The sequence below is a fragment of the Ciconia boyciana genome, chromosome 1 (genome assembly GCF_034638445.1).
Source record: "Ciconia boyciana chromosome 1, ASM3463844v1, whole genome shotgun sequence".
Taxonomy (NCBI): Eukaryota; Metazoa; Chordata; class Aves; order Ciconiiformes; family Ciconiidae; genus Ciconia; species Ciconia boyciana.
Genome location: NC_132934.1, coordinates 94821484 through 94837835, shown reverse-complemented (window position 1 = coordinate 94837835; position 16352 = coordinate 94821484). Strand labels below are relative to the sequence as shown.

Sequence of the window (16352 nt, the reverse complement as noted above, 5' to 3'; positions counted from 1 at the left end):
AGAAATTATTAGTCACTGTAAGAAAATGTAATCAATATAACTGCTCTATTGGTTCAATTTTCAGATTTATTGTATTTAGCTATAAGCATATGTACTGGCCTTATTTGAAGACTTTGGTTAGGATTTCTTTGCACTAACAGAAAAATTCCTGTATAAGTCAAAGGCACAGTAAAGACCCACAGTAGGCTAGCCGAGCTAGTAGGGTTGAGGTGTGAGAGAAATGTGAATGATCAGGATCAGCTAAAGGATGGGAAGAGTTGGCAGATTCAGGGTGAGAGACTCAGAAGAAAACAAGAACGCAGCCGGTTTTAAAATAGATTACACAGCGATGCAGAGTGGTACAATTACAGGCTTACGAAGACAGCCTTTCCTTTACTACTTCTATGGGTGTTCCTCCCATGTCTTTAGCGTCCTTCCTAACAAGATGGCAATTTAGTTCCTTTACAGTATCACTGGTTCGTCCTGGAACCATTTAAGTGGATGAACCAATTACAATGTCACACTAGGAAAAAGTTTGTGAAATATCACATAACTTCAGCTTTTGAAGTGTAAATGAGATGTTTGTTTACCTGACTCTGTACCGATTTGCCTGCCTTTGTGACCTAAAAGTCCTGACGTGGTGATGCACGATGTTGCCAGCCTACTAGTTCATTTCTTTAGGTAGTTGCTGCTTCCTTAGGAATATAATTTATTGGTTTTGTGCTTACTTTTCTGCAGCCATGTCAATGTAATGTAACGTGAACTTCAGCTACAACAAAACAGGTCAGAGCTGTGTACTGGCTTTCACATAATGAGCTATGTCTCTTTGTCATCTCTGAATGCAGAATAGGAAAAAAAACCCCACAATTAGCCTATAGGCTTTTTTTTCCCCCAACTCTTGTGTCTTCATGGCTAACTGTGGTGGTGGATCTCTACAGCTGTTGCCGAGGAGTGATCAGAGGGTGTTACTGTGAGACAGCTGTGAAGGGCTTCTGTTTGCATGTAAGGTGGAAGTCAACTCAAGTCAGTCTGCAAACTTTACCATCTTTTTTTATTTCAAAGGCATCTTAAGGAACTGGAGTTCAAAAGCAAGTTAGAAGTAGAGTGAAACAGCCTTGTTCCAAATAAAAGTTAGCTATAGTCAAGATTGTTGTAGCCTGAATATATTTTTCCTCATTTGTAGTTTAAATGAAACAAATGTGCAAAGAAGGCTTGCCCTCAAAATTAAGCAATGAAGCAAAAAACATCAAACTATACATCTTTGGCTCATATAAGACAAACATCCATTTTTCTGGGGGTTTTTAAGACCATCTTTTAAACTGCTTGCTACATTTACTTCCTTAGGATTTTAATTTGTATGGGATTAAATTTTTCAGATGGAGGGACTGCCTTACAAAGGGGGATCCCATGCACCTCCTTCCTCCTCCCTCTGTTCTGCACATAGGCAGCCAGAGTGGATGGCACTCACCCTCGCACTCTCAGCTCCTCCTCTTGTCTTGGCAAGCCAGAGCTCCTCTGGGATTTGTTGCTCTTTGCTTGAGGTTACTCAAGCCTTTCTGATTTGTATCACTTTTTTTGTGAATTTTAACTCTATTTGCATCTTCTTTGTAGTTTTTAATTTCTGTTGCTGTGGGATAGCCCTGTTTCCAGCCTTGCGTTTCTTTCTTGGTGGAGTTGTAGCCAGATGTGAGCTATGAGAGCTCCATTCCTTGCTGAGGAGATGCACCTCCTTGTTTGCTGGGTGAAGAGCATAATCTGCTTACGTGTGGTGTGTCAGGGTTTAGAGCCCAGGGCCAGAGTGCATTGCCAAGAAACGATCCAAAGCTTCCTTCTCAGCAGGCCTTTTCCCTCTGACACATAAGCGGTCAGACTAAACATCTTCACTCACAAAAGAAAATGCAGGATGATGATACTGGCTGATAGCATCTATGTTGTGGTAGGGGATTGCTTCACATAAAGAAATCTGTTTCATCACTGTGGTTTGGCCATTCACAGAAAGTAACCTCTGGTTCATAGTGAACCATGATGACTAATGAAGGGACCCCCACTGAGGCCAATTTAGAGCCTTGCAATGGCTCCCTCCTCAGTAGGAGCAGAGCAAAAGCTGTATTTTCCACCTTAGCGACTCACTGCAAGTGAGTAGGGTGGTTTTTTGAAGCAGACGTTGTGTTCCCTGCATCTGCCTGCATTCCTTATCCTTCATACCTTAATCTTTTTAAGGTCTATCTTATGCTTGGTTGGCACAATTTAGGGAGGGCTTGTGTTCACTGTGACCATTTTGAAGTCTTTGAAGAGGGCTGCATCAGTGCTTGGAGCCTTGCCTTGCTGCAGGTGGGAGCCTGTCCAGCTCTGTCCCTTTCTCTATCACTCCACTGGCCAGAGTGCCTGTGCCCTGCACGTAGACTGGGCTGTTTGCAGTCCCAAAGACACCCTATTCTTGGTAAACCATTGTCCTGCAGACTGTTTTAAATTCCTGTTCTTGACCAGTCTCATTCAGTGTCCTCAGGGGATGTCGGACAGCTTGCGGGGATGGAATAGATTTGTTCCTGGAGCCCCCGCAAGGCATGGTTGTAGACCCAAGCTTATTGGTTTTCCATGCGTCTCAGAAGTAGATCCCTGTCACCCAGCGGTCCTAGATTCATATCTGGAACTTCAGAAGGGTGCCTCTTGAATCTGAAAGAGGTTCATTTTGAGGTCACTTCAGCCCCACATCTAAAAGGGTGTTTATTTTTCTGAATCTGTGTTATACTGTATGTTTCTGTGCTAATATACATGCAGAAATGCACCATAAACTGAGCTCTTTGAATCTATAACTATGGGTTATAGTTAAGTTTCTGAACGATCTGGTGACACTTTGTGAGAGGAATGGGATAATTCTGTGTCACCTTTATTGGGTCTTGAAAGTTCTCACAAAAAAGAGTGCAAGGCTGCCTGCTCCCTACTGGTTTGCAGAGGATTAGGTTTTTGACGGGCTATCCTTTCTGCTAAGAAGTAAATATGAAGAGGCTGAGACTGTAATTACTGACCAGCTTTCTCAGTGCCATGTCCCTGATACACAGACGTTTTCCCAGATACAGCATTTCTGTTGGGCTAACTTCCTTTAAGGGCGTGTCAAGTTCCCTGTCAGGTCAGGAAATGAAGCTACTGTCTTTTGCTCCTTTCCCCTCTTCTCAGGTATTTCCATCCTTGCCTGAAGAACTTCCACACTGCTAGTAGAAGGTGTTTCCTTCACCCACCCCCAAGGGGTTTAAGCTGTAGGGGAATGCATTACTCTGCATTCCCATCTTAAAAAGGGCCTTATATACCACTGGCTCAGCTCAGAGGTGATCACATTGGGTGACAGGTTGTCATTTGTACATCATTATTAGTGTGCTGGGGTACAGCTGCTGGTGGGGATAGGGATTTGTTCCTTCCAAGAATGCAGGTAACCTCCAGTAGCATCTCTAAATGAATATTCCTGGTCCCAGGGTCTGCAGAGCAGCTAAGAAGATCCACACCTCTGCTAAGCACTGTTGAAAAGGATGCCAGGTGGGATTCAGTTCTTGCTACAGAATGGCTCTGCAGTCACTGTGCTGCTGTAGAATTGGAGATCCGATTTTCGGTGAGCTGAGCAGGGGAAGGACATACTGATGAGGTCCCTCATAGCATTACCATGCAGCTGAACGGTCATTTAGAGAAGAAAGGAACATTACTCTCCAGTAACTGGAGTTTGTTTTCTTTAGGCATGAGCACAACTAACCTTCCTTTTTACCCCCAGGATCATGCTAGGAAAATTATGGGATTGTACATTTTAGAGAAACAAGTGTGATCCATTGGTTCTTTTAATCACATGCCCATAGTGCAGAAGAGGGCCTGAAAATGCTGCTGCTGGTGCTGCCAGTCCTGACAGAAACTGGGCCTGAGTGTCCATTCTCACGTGCAGCCGTGGCATGATAAGCATTAAGGTGACACATTACAAGGAATCCTTAGTTATGGGACAGTAACCTTTTTTTTTAAAAAAAATAAAAAATAAAAAAAAAGCTAACTAGCTCTTCTTTGATTCCTAGCACAGACAAATCAAATTGTAGTTTGGATTAGCTGTCTGAAGTAGACAGTTGGCTTGACCTGTAGTGATGTTGCTGGTTAAGAAATGTCAGCTCACTGTTTTTCCTCTGGCAAAACAAGCTTTAAGTAGCTTTTTCATATAGCCACCCTCAAGTTACCTTTTCTGGGCTTCTCGTAAGTATGTGTAGTCTCTTTTTTCTTTTTTCCTTTTTTTTTTTTTTTTTAACTTCATCCTAAGAAAAGTGGGGAGGGGAGGGGAGGAGAAAAGAAATACCTACATTTGCTCACAGCCCTGTTGACTGTGCCATTTTCTGTCTTCTAATTAGTTTAGGACCAAACACAGGAGAGCAGCACTGGGAAAGGTCAGTGGTGGCATCATGCAATGGGCTAAACCTTGCATAGCAATGCTGTAAAGTACATCGTAGAAAACACAGAAGAGACTAATTGCTCTATTTTCTATCCAAAAGTGGGGATAACAGTGTTTCCTTAGCCTCTAGGACTGGCTGTGTTCACTAATGCTTGGTGATTAACTTTTGTGGGAAATAGACGGTAGAGGGGCCTTTGGATCTTTCCTTGAAAATGCATAATTTTGAGCTATTTTGCATCTGGAAGGAAGAAAGTTCCAAATTTTGAGGTCAGCCGTATTAACAAAACCTCTGCAGATATATTTTTAGTTCACCAAATGAAAGTCAGATTTGGCTGGTGAAGAACGGGTTTCCTTCTGCTAAGTATGTTAGCTGATACTTTATTACAAAATGAAGTGTTTTGTTTCCCGTTTTTCTTGCAACTGGCAAAGTGTAAAACTTCCGGTTTGCGCTTGGCCTAGGAGGAGACTTCCCCCTGCTTTGCTCTCAAATTCTTGTATGTAGCTTGTCAGTAGCTTTATGGTATTGTGGAAAAGTCACTGTTCTCGTGAAGCAAATGGAAAAATTGCTAATTCTTGTATAGATTCAAAGTTGCAGATGTTTGCTATTGTCTTCTCAAGAATGAAATTTAATTGTTATATGCTACTAAGACTTTAAGATCGTCAAGGGAACATTATCTCACTATAAAAATAATTGAAACCTCCTTTCAGGATAATGCACGTGTAGCTAATATAGACATTGGCCACAGACATTGCATCTGGGGATTTTAAGATTTAAGGTATTTTTTGAGTGCTGTGTTGTGATCTGAAGTCAGTGGGTATAATTCCATTGACTTCAGTTGAATTTGTTCTGTTCTCATCTGTGAGATCACAGTCCCTAAAACCTAATTGCTAATATTTTTGTCATGTTTTATGCCTGTCTCTTAGGACATGGGAACATATGAATAGAACAACTTTTTAGTACACTGAGTTTCCAGAATGCTGCTTTGGGCTGGGCTTATTTCAGTTCTGTGTAGAATTATAAAGCCAGCAGGACAGAGCAGCAGGTCGGCCTTGGGATGCGCTGGGGTTTGTGTTTGTTCTCTTGCAGAATCTAATGTGGATGCTTATGTTTTGTAATGTGTGGGCTTGGAGCTGAGAGGTTCTCAGTGCCCTGGTGGTGTACCTGCCACTTGAGTTTTTGTGTCCTATCAGCTTTTTGATAGAATTCTGGATTTTTATGAATCAAGTGGTCCAGGCACTAGGATAATACCCAGATCTCAGTGTAGTGCAGCTTCGCTACATCAAGACAATTTTTTCTTTTTAGCTGAGCGTGAGATTTTGGCTGCATGAGATGGGACTGATCAAAAGCCTGTTTATCTTCCTGTGGTCTTAAAAACGATGCCTTTTTAATGCTGAAAAACCAAAAGTTTTTTTTCCAAAAGCTGGTATCTTTTGTGAAAGACTGAGTAATTGCAAGTCTAGTTTTCTAGATCTGTGGCTGATAAGTGCATTAAAAAGTATATGCTGCTCTTTGAGTTCTGCTGATAAAAGACATTATATAAGCACTCATTATTGTACTTTTAAAATTATTTCTTCATTAGTAGTTAATTTACTTCTAAGGGAAGAAAACATGAAAATTGAGCTCTGAGTACTGAGTGGGTATGCAGTCTTCCTCAGCTGCTCAGAGCAACGTGCGACTTACTGGAAAAAAAATAAAAGGTTTAGGGGCGGTCACTCTAAACCTGTTTAACCCAAGTGAAATAAAAAAGCCCACTAAAGTATTTTCCCTGAAATAATCGCTCTGTGGTGTTCTTCTAGTTCAGTATCATTGTTCTGGTTTTACTTCATCTTAAGACCAACTGTTAGGGCAGCCAAAAATAAGAGTGATGGTCCATTATTTACGTGCTGGTTAGTATGAAATTGCTGGGTTTCCCAGCAGTTAAGGTGGCAGGGGACCAATACACAACTCTTATTGTTTCTGTTATGAATTGTCAGTGTGGTCCACATGAGCTTGTCATGGAGTATACAAAATGAGAATGATGCCAGGTGCCCCCAACTATGGGTCCTAATGCTGCAGCTTAGGCAGCTGAGGCATCTGTGTTTCAGGGTCTATGGGTACTTGTCCTTGAGGTCACCACAGTAGGAAAAAAAAGTGAAGAAATTTGAATATAGGATCACACCTTCCTGCAGCAATAGGCATCAAATTCTAGGCCCATCATATGTATCTTCTGCTTTTTTCTGTATTGTTGATGTTTCTCAAACCTTTTATTTTCCAATTAATTTCCCCTGAAAGTCTGTAACATGTGAGAACAGAAGGATAATCTTCAGTATTAAAGGATGTTTAAAGTGCATACTTTAGATATATAGAGTTGATTTGTTCCATATGTAAAGGAAGAAACCCAGGGATGAGGCTCATCTGCATGGGACAGACCTCAAAGTGGGCAAAAGCAGAAATGCTTGACAGCTCACGCAGCTTGCTCTCAGCAGAGCATGTTAGTAAGATGGGGGGGATTCTCAGAAGTACTCATCAGTAGCTTGACTTTCTTCCCAGTGAAGTGTGTTGTTTGTTTTGGAGGTTTTTGTTTTTTCTGCTCACTTCTCTGGGAGTGGATCTGAACCAAACTAAGTGCTTCTGTAATTCTTGTTTTTCTAATGTAGTGGCCATGTTTCTTGAAGAGCATTGGAAAGCTATGTCTGTAGTTCTCTCTATACCTTCACAAGTGTGCACGTGTGCGTACGCTACAAGTGTGGATTTTGCCATGACCTGTTCCTGCTGTGTTCCCCTTTTGGATCTAAGTACCGCTTTAACCCCAGCGTGATTTGTATGTGGGTTTTGGTTTTTTAATTTCTTTGAATAATAAGGGTGTTTAATTCCTGCTAAACATTGTTTACTTCCTGCCTATGAATGGTAAAACCTCAATGTCTGTTTTTCATATAATGTTTCCAGGAACCTCATGCGATCCTAATGGTATGCCCTAGGGAATAGCTTATGAGGTCAGCCCTGCCCTTACTTATCTTGGGATTCAGCCCTTCCGCTCTTGTTCTTCAATAGTAACATTCTTGGTTCAAAGCCACTATTGAAAGATGGAGATAGCATGGAGAACCCATATGGTTCACCTGGAGCTGATGGTGTTGCAGTGTGGGGAAGGCATTATAGGCAGCCATGTCCCGCTTGGGGGCATTTGGTAACTTTTTACACTCTGTAATAAGGGTGAGGAATTTTCTCCTTTGATGAGGATCAGATGGAATTTCAAACACCTCTGGCAGGTTACATATTAACATGTATCTTGGTCCTTGATCAGTAGCATCTTAACACAGCTGAAGGGTAAGACAGCAGAACTTTGAAGAGCATAATGGCTGAGTAAGCTGCGAGTGAAGAGGGCACTCAGCCACCCTTTAAAATGATTGCTCATGTTTATATGCAAGACCTGCCTTGCTTTTTCTGATAGGTAACTTTTAAAAATCTTTCTCGTGAAGTCTGCTGACTTCATTATTTTCTATTTATTGCACATCTTAACTATATTTTAAAAGAATTTGAGCTGATGCCAGCAACAACATGTCTGAGCAGCTTTGATGCAACTTAGGTAGCTTTAGGCTTGAGGTCATTTGAGAAATGTTACTTTGGGGACTAAAGTCTTAAATATTATCCCAGCAGGAGTTACCCTAGAGATTTCAAGAGTACTGTGCTAGTAATTCCCCAGAGTTGAGTGCAATAGCGTTTATGTTATCTGCTTTATAAACTTGGGGATTAAATATAGTGGGTTTTTGGAACAAGTATATTGGGGGTGGGATAGAGGGATGAACCTGAGATGGAGGTTAAGGCCTTGCAGAACGTTGATTCAACATAATACTGAATAATAGATTGCTTAAATTACATTGTCATTAGGAGAATGTGTTCGGACTCCATTTGCAGTTAAAAATAGTAACAATAATAAAAAAAAACTGTCTAATTTTCCAGCTAATCACCATGTTTGTGCTCCCTTATTTTTTCTCTTGAATATTTTTGTTATTGCTATTGGCAACTTTCAGATACCAGTTGGAAGGAAATAACTGACTTTGTTTTATAAGTGACACTATGCAATGTCTTGTCTTAAGATAACAGAGTCCTTCAGTGCTGGCAGAGCTATGAGTTTGTTAGCATACCCATCAAAAGCAGTCATCCCTCCAAAAGCTTTGCTCTTAAATGGGATGGTTAAAAGACTTGCTCCTAATCTAGATGAATAAGTAGGAGCCTTGCTCTGAACAAATGTCATCCACAGCTCCCTCCTTCCAGCCAGCTGTAAATGCTGTGGGTACCTCTCAAAGTGCATGGCCTTTCTGGATGGGGAGGTCAAATGAATTGTTTTCCAGTGCCCTGTTGACAGCACACGTTTCTGTGCCACGCTGCCTCAGGGCATCACCTCGCTCTGGGCCTGAGGCCTCTGAAATTCTTTCATTCCCCTCACCCACTGAAGATCTGATAAATTTGTTGCTGTTAGGTTTTGATCAGGCAAGAATAAAGCAATTCTTCTGAGCAGAGCTAGCGTTATCAACCTACAATATCAATGCCTAATGCTGTAAGTGTATGCTTTGTGGCGTGTTACTGAAGTTCTGGTTTGTTGGACTATCCATTTCTACTGTCATATTTTTAAAGCAAAGAAGATGCAGAGGGAATCAGAAGACATAGGGAAAAAATACATTCTCTTTGGAGGAAAAAATATTGGAAGGGTTGTTGGCTTTTTTTTTTTTTATTTTATTTGAACTGATGTTTAGACTTCTGAAGTTCTACCTTGTTGCAAAAAAGAAGCCCCAGGGAGCTTGAGCACAGTAGTTAATTAAAAAAAAAATCAAAAAGTCTAATGTGCCATGAAAAAACACTTCAGGGTACAGAAAATATCTAACTTGACATTCCCGCATAGTGTTCGGCATAGTCCAGTCTGCTGGTGGAACGTTTTCGTCATCCATGTGTTGCTATCGCTTCAGCTTGTTAATGTCTGTTGCACAGTGGGATAAGGTAGAGGTGGCAATGGTGTGTTTGGAATGACTGTGGTAATGAAAAACATGTCCTGAACACTTCTTTTGAAGTGTCACTGTTGTGTTGTGTTTGGCTGCCAGCAAGTTTGCTCATCAGAGTCAGGTAATGTGTAAATGACATCAACTCCTTCAGCGTTTTCCCTTGAAGGGAATGGCCGAGCCTTTCAGGCAGTCCCAGCTGCAACACTCCTGGCTGCACATTAGCTCCAGTAAGGCACCATTCGGAGGAGGTTGTCAGACTGCAGTCAGGATCATGGTGTAATTTAGGTAGGAATGATAATCTTCCTTGCCCCAAAAAGTGCAAGTGCAATTGAGTCGGCTTGTTAAGCCAAAATCCATTGCCGTCTGTGCTGATTCACAGTGGGAGCTGACATGAAATATCAGGGAGGGATTAGTGTGCGCAGCGTGCCGTTGTTAAAGGCTGTGGTTTAAGTGCTTGTGCCACTTGGTCAGACCACGATGTGAAATTGCGGTGAGTGTTGAGTTGCTAATGTGTCCTCAGGTTACTCGATTTGGGTTTGCATGCAAGCAGAGCAAGGTGGCTGATTGGCAGGCTTGCTGCATAGCCAGGGATTATAGAGCATTGCTGAAGAATAGGCCTGAAATATCACCCCTTCCAGTGCCCTGCTAACAGGAGCAGCTACATAGGGCCTTACTGAGAAGGGAGAACCAGTCTGGATTTAAATTGATGTTTTAACAATATTTTGCTGCTTTTTTCTTCCACATAGATTCCCATGTTCTGGTCAGCTAACCAGGCTGTCCTGGGCAAAGAGAAGTTTAAGTGTTTTGTTGAGCTTCCCACTTGAGAGTCTCACATTGCTATGCAGGAACGCATGAATGGAAGAGGAATTTTTAGGAAAAAAAAAGTTGCGGCCCATGCATTTCTCTATGCCAAACTCCAGTCTTTTCAAGTTCTCAGTATTACTGGGGAGAAACGTTCTCCCATCCTCTTGCCTCACACGAGTCTTTCTGGCCCACGTTTTCTCACATCAGGGATCTGGCTTGCCCAGGAGGCCCCTGTAGCCCACAGTCACTGCCAGTATCATGACCCAGCCCTGGCAGAGGAGCTTCACTGGAACAGTTTGCCCATTGCATGCCGTGAAAGAGGCGCACAGTGCCTGTTTTGAGGGCAGCAGGCATGCCCGAAGCCTGGCACGACAGGAAATGCATGTTCATCCCAAACTCCCAAAATGAGAAGCGGCTATCAACTTGGGGAGTGTTATGGCAAGTGAAAACTAGGGCAAAAAGATTAAACTGAGGTCTTTGCCTGATTGTCTATTACAAGTTTCACAGAGGTGTAGGAACTGCTGTATTTTGGTCCTTTCTCTAGACTTTATACACCAGATCTTTGTCTTTGTTGCAGGTTAGGCGCAGATAAATTCAAGCAATTCAGACTGTGCTTAAGTAACGAGATCAAAACATTGTTGGAGATTATGGTGTGAAGAATCCACTCCTAAAGCTGCTTCTTATGCTGGAGTCTTTGAGGAGGGAAGTATGCATTTGTGTTAGTGTATTATCATGAAGAATCGGAACTCCCTCTCCCTGTTGCTGGCTCTCAAATACTTTGTTATTGCCAATTCACTGACCTCTCCTATGCTGATTGCGCAAGACCAGGTTGAAGGTCTGTCATGTCATCACCTGGGAAACTAGAAAATAAATTGAATAAATCCCATTAAAGTATTTATAGATAGATACTGAGTCATGGAGGGTTGGAGTAGATATATGTCTAGTGCAAACAGAAAGAGCTTTTTTTTAAATTTTTTTTTAAAAAAAGGTGATGGAAGAATTATAACAATGTTGGTAATTTCTACTTGTGAAAAAGAGCATTTAGAGTTTCATGGGGCGGGGGGAAGAAAGGAAGCTGTCTGTGGGGTGGAGGGAGGGTGGTGGTATTAGGTACGAAGACATGATGTAGGTGAGGTAGGTGGACAGAGTTGTAGGGAGTCCACAGCTCTCCTGCCATACTGTCTGTTCAGTTTCTGGGAGGGTGAAGGTTCAAGAGAAAGTGTGGCAAAGATCAGTTCTCACTCACCGGTGAGACGCTCTGGAGAGCGCAGCCATCTGTCCAAGTCTCCTGTCCTATGTAGTGTGCTGCCTGTATCCCAAGGGCTGTCTACATTGTCAAAAACCTGGTTCTCGAAGGAGTTCTGCTGTGGCAGGCAATGTGATATGTGCCTGGCCAGGTCTGAACGCCTCGAGGGACAGAAGAGCTTGCATGCTATGGTCTGTCACAACTGTTTTAGCCTGGAAGTTCAGGCATCCTTTTGTACTGAGGCTACATCCTTGTATAGTAAACTTCTGGTGGGAAATAGTTTCCCCTTGCATTATTAATGCCAGTGGGGAAGTTTTCTATCACATGATAAGGTTCGTTCAAGCACTGTCTTCCTGCTGTAGTTTTTGCTGGCTGAAAAGGTCACTGGCTGCTTCCTACAAGTGCCTGCAAATCTGCCAGGTGAGTGGCTTGCATTTGCTCTGTGATTGCCATGGATCGTCATGAGCAAGATTAGTGGTAAACAGCATGAGTAATGGGTCATTGCCAGGTTGGTTCGTTGGGGCTAAACTGTGCAAGTACAGCTAAGGGGCAGGACTTGAATAAGGATGATAATGGGGGTCAGTCTTCCCCTTTCCCCCCTTACTTAAGCAGCCACAGCCAGTGCTGGATGGGGATGTGCGATCAGGATATTCATAATAGATATCTCTGATATACAGACCTTGAGAAAATAAACTCAGCTATCTCAAAACATGGATGTTGGCTCTACCCTGGCGCTCAGTTCAGAGTGGATGCTTTTCTGTATTTGAAAGTATGTGCATGCAAAATGTTTGAAAAGACAGGCTTAGAAACAAACAAGATCCCTTGCCACACCCTGTCACTGGCTTTTTTTCTTATTAATTTGGAAAATACAAAATCTGCTTTTATAAAGATCCTTTCTGTGCTAGCAAATGTGTGTGTCACCCACCAGTTTGCTCCCTCCTGTTCCAGTGCTGGGCAAGATCTCTTAGAAGAAAGAATGGAATAAATCATTCAAATGACTATATTTTACAGTGCCTGCCTAGCCACACGAGTAGTTTTCTGAGCACTGGGGTTGAACATGCCTACTTTCCTATAAATTTGTGTCCAGTGGTTGACTGTGAGTCTCAGCTGAAACTTTTCCCATGGTTGAGGAATTTGCTGGGATTCTCCCCTCTCTCTGGGATCGTGGATGCCAGCCTCTCCTTCTGCGAGGATATAGAATCGCCTCCCTGTCTGTTTTCACAAAACTTGTAAGAACTTGCAAGAATTTCCTTTCTCCGGCCCTTTGTCAAACCTTGGTGTAATGACTGTGGGCTGAGACAAAAACTCTGGGATCAGCACACAGACATAGACATATACACACAGATACTGTGGACATGTATAAGCTCCTAAGAAGCAAAGCACAGGGGACGGGGCAGTGGGAACCACATTGTGGGCTCTGTGTGGGACAAGGAGTTGCTGACTGTGTCCTGAGAAACGGGGATCTTGCACATGCAAGGCAGGGAGTAGGAGTATAGCATCTTCTCTTTCCCTGCCTGTTTGGGCTTCCCTGCCTGTGTTCCACTAACACTATAGGGGATGCTCGATGGTTTTCTTTTTCTTTTTTCGTGAGTCTAACTTGTCACTTCAACTTATCCTTGTGGAGTTCAGCACAACGGGCACTTGGAGAGGCTACCTTATGGGAGGGGATTGTCCTATTTAACCACAAGGAGTTTTCAGAAATTAGAGAAATATGGTCATATTTCTAGTAACCGTAAGAGAAGTATGGTAACTGCAAGCGTAAAGGCTTGGGATTTTAATTGAACTAAGGCTGTTCAAAGGTATGATTCCCACTCTGTTGGTAATTCACTCAGTGAAAATAATGAGCAGTTACATGTAACACTTCCCAAGTGTGGGAAAAGCATAGTTCAGTCTTGCATAATCAGCATGTGAAAAATAAGTAGATGTAGACACACGTACAATAAATAAGCAGAAAAGCCACACGTGGGCTTACTGATGTTTTACCACGTCAGTGAGATTTGCATACTGTTCCTGTCTTTGCTGTTAACTTGGTGTGTGATTTGAGGAAAATCATCTTACTGTTCTGTGCTCTGGCATACCTGTTTGCATTAGAGATTATGGCTGTCCTCTGAAATCTCACTCTACTTGTATAGAAGTTTTTTTTCTGATAAGCTTTGTAGTATTTTTTTCATTATAAATACAGAAGGTGCTGAGAAAAGGGCTGTAATTTGTAGTTTTAAGCTGTAGATTGAGCATTCTGGGTTTTATGAGATTGTCAATTTCAGCCTTAAACCCAAAATGAAGTACTAAGGGTTTAATGTTAACATTTTAACTCACAGTATAGATGAGTTGGAGCACCAAACAAGCTTTTCAGCTATAGAGGTAAACCTGAGAAAGGAGGAGAAGAGTGAGGAGCGGAAGTGCAATGGCATTTCCCAGAAACAGACTGCCTTCCAGCACGATGGCCTGTGTCACGCTGTTAAGAAATAGCATCTCAGGGTCTGAAACAGAGCTCGAGTTTACAGTAGGGCCTTAGATGGCATTCACCTTGAGCATGGGGTCTGCTTTCATGGACAATATTCAGGTGTATGGAGTTAAAGGAAGAGAGGTTTATGGGTGTAGTGATAAATTACTCTATTTACTGACAGACTCACCTCCTTTTGTGCAAATGGACTTTAAAGGGGGCCCATGTAATCATGTTAGCAACTGCTCTAGCTGAGAGCAAGTAATAGTGTCCCTTCCCACATCTTCAGCTGCTCAGAAGTTCTTGTGAGAAATTCCACTTCTGAGGCTAAAATTTCCCTACATGTACCAGCATTTATTTATTTTTGGCTGTTCTGAGAATAGAAAGTTTCAGCCACACTTCAATAATGAGAGAAGAATGAAATGAGATTTTCTTTGTCCCCAGAAATGTTGGTTTTAAACATCCTTTCAGCTGAGTGGATGAAATTGGAAAATCGGGATGTGACAGTGGTGCTCCAGAATTCTCCAGGGGGCTTTGGGCTTGACTTCACGGATTCATGCAGTTTTTTGTGGCTGATACGGAGCCTATGAAGCAGACTTTTCCAGTTCATTTTTTCTGAAGCACATGACTAAGGAAAGATTTACTACAGAAGCATCTGCAGCTAATTTAGCAGAGTAGTCCAGGGAAGTATATTGCTGCAAATTGCTGCAGAGACCTGACATGGTTTATGGGAAGGCTGGGGAAGAAGGTCTTTTGCATGGTTGTCAAAATCAGAAGAAGGTACCTGTCTCTTGTGCTCTTGCTGAACTGAAGCAGAGGCAGCGCTTTTCTAAGGAGTTGTCCTGTGGTCTGAAATGGGAGATAATTTCTCAGCAGCGAGGTGTTGGTTCTCCTTCCCCTTTTCCTTGACCCTCAGGAAGTTCTTTGATCAAGGAAAGATAGTGGAGCAGAGTATTTTGCCAACCATGCTTAATGCTGGGGTGACAGCTGAACCCTCAGCGCTTTCCTCAAGCACCTCAGGGTCCAAGTGGGCAATTAGAAAAGGTTGTCTAGTAAAGGTCTTATCCAAACTAGTGAGAAGAGAGTGCAGAGAGTAGCTGACGTCTGAGGAGAAGTGTGAGGGTTGTTTTTTGTTTTAATTTCGTTCTTAAGCTCTTTCCAAGAAAAGACCTGGCCACTGTTGCTGCTCTGACCTTTCTTCTTATCTCATTCCTTCCCTTCTGCTGGCTCATGTTTGAGTGGTGGGATATGACCCCTCTTGCATTACCCCTGTCTCATTTCACAGTTTTCAGTTCCTCATATGGTTCTTTCTTTCCTTCCTTAATTTTTGTCATGTTGTTTAAAAAAAAACCCAAAATTCTTTGATGGCACCACATGGACAGAAACATGTCTGGAGGATCACATCATTCAGTCTACACAATGCCTGGATCTAAGCCATTCTTTGAGTTCATTGCTTACATGACCTCTAAATATTTATTTTTGAAATGGGTTTACAAATTGCTATGATTGATTAAAAGACTCCTGAAATATGTGTATTCTTCTAAACACATGCTGAATGGTGGTTGGTTTTAACAAAACAAAACAACAAAAAAAGCAAACAACTTATTTAATTTTACATGAAGTAACAGATCTATACAAAACTAAATGTTGTTTTATTCTTTAAATCTTGTGACTGGTGTCTGAACAGCCAATACATATTCAGGATGACAATAACCTTGGCAGCAACTCTGAACTCTTTTATCAACGTTTCTAACATGAGAGATGTGACCGTAATTTTCTTTCAACAGCCAAGTTTTGGGGGTTTTATTTTGTTTTGGTTTTTAATGTACTCCCCTTGTGCTTTTGCTTGGACAAATACTGTGTCTGACTTAATTAAAATCAAACTCTATATAGTGTATATTTAAATTGCTTTCTGTCCTGTATAAACAGGCAGATCTTGGCTCCAACTCTCTACATTAGTATGTGAGACATCAGACTCTTAAGACCACTGGTTAATTGGAAATCAGGTAATGGAGGAAACTAATTGTCATTGCCTTGTGATGAAGGCTTAGTGAATGTATCTTAATAGAAATACACAGTTGACTCTAAGGGTCAAACCTAGATACAAGTGTGGGGAAGCCTATAGGCTATAGCTAATTTGATGAGATATACATGCTTATCTAGTCTTCCTTTGCTATGATGATAAACAGGATTACTTCAGATCTAGTCAAACACCCTTGTACATACCTGCCAGGTAAATATATATGAATAGGTTTGTTTTGTGGATGAATGGGTTTGCCTTGTGGAATTTGAGTATGGATGTAATATGTTTCAGCCTTCTACTTGGAAATCTTTATTTTTTCAAGTACTTTATACTCAGGATTAAGCCTGGGACTTCATGCTACAAAACTATCGGCCTACTCCAAGAGGCATAAAGAGTCCTGTCAAAGAGCTCTGAGGCAATCACAGGTTTAAGACAGTTTTTATTTGCCATGCCTGAAGCTATGTGGTAAATA

At 41.9% G+C, this 16352-nt stretch overlaps 1 protein-coding gene across 4 annotated transcripts in view; it reads left to right on the top strand.

Moving 5' to 3' along the window:
* CMSS1 (cms1 ribosomal small subunit homolog) overlaps positions 1–16352 on the top strand; it is a 249293-nt gene that overhangs the window by 186179 nt on the left and 46762 nt on the right. The gene's annotated exons all lie outside the window — the stretch shown is intronic.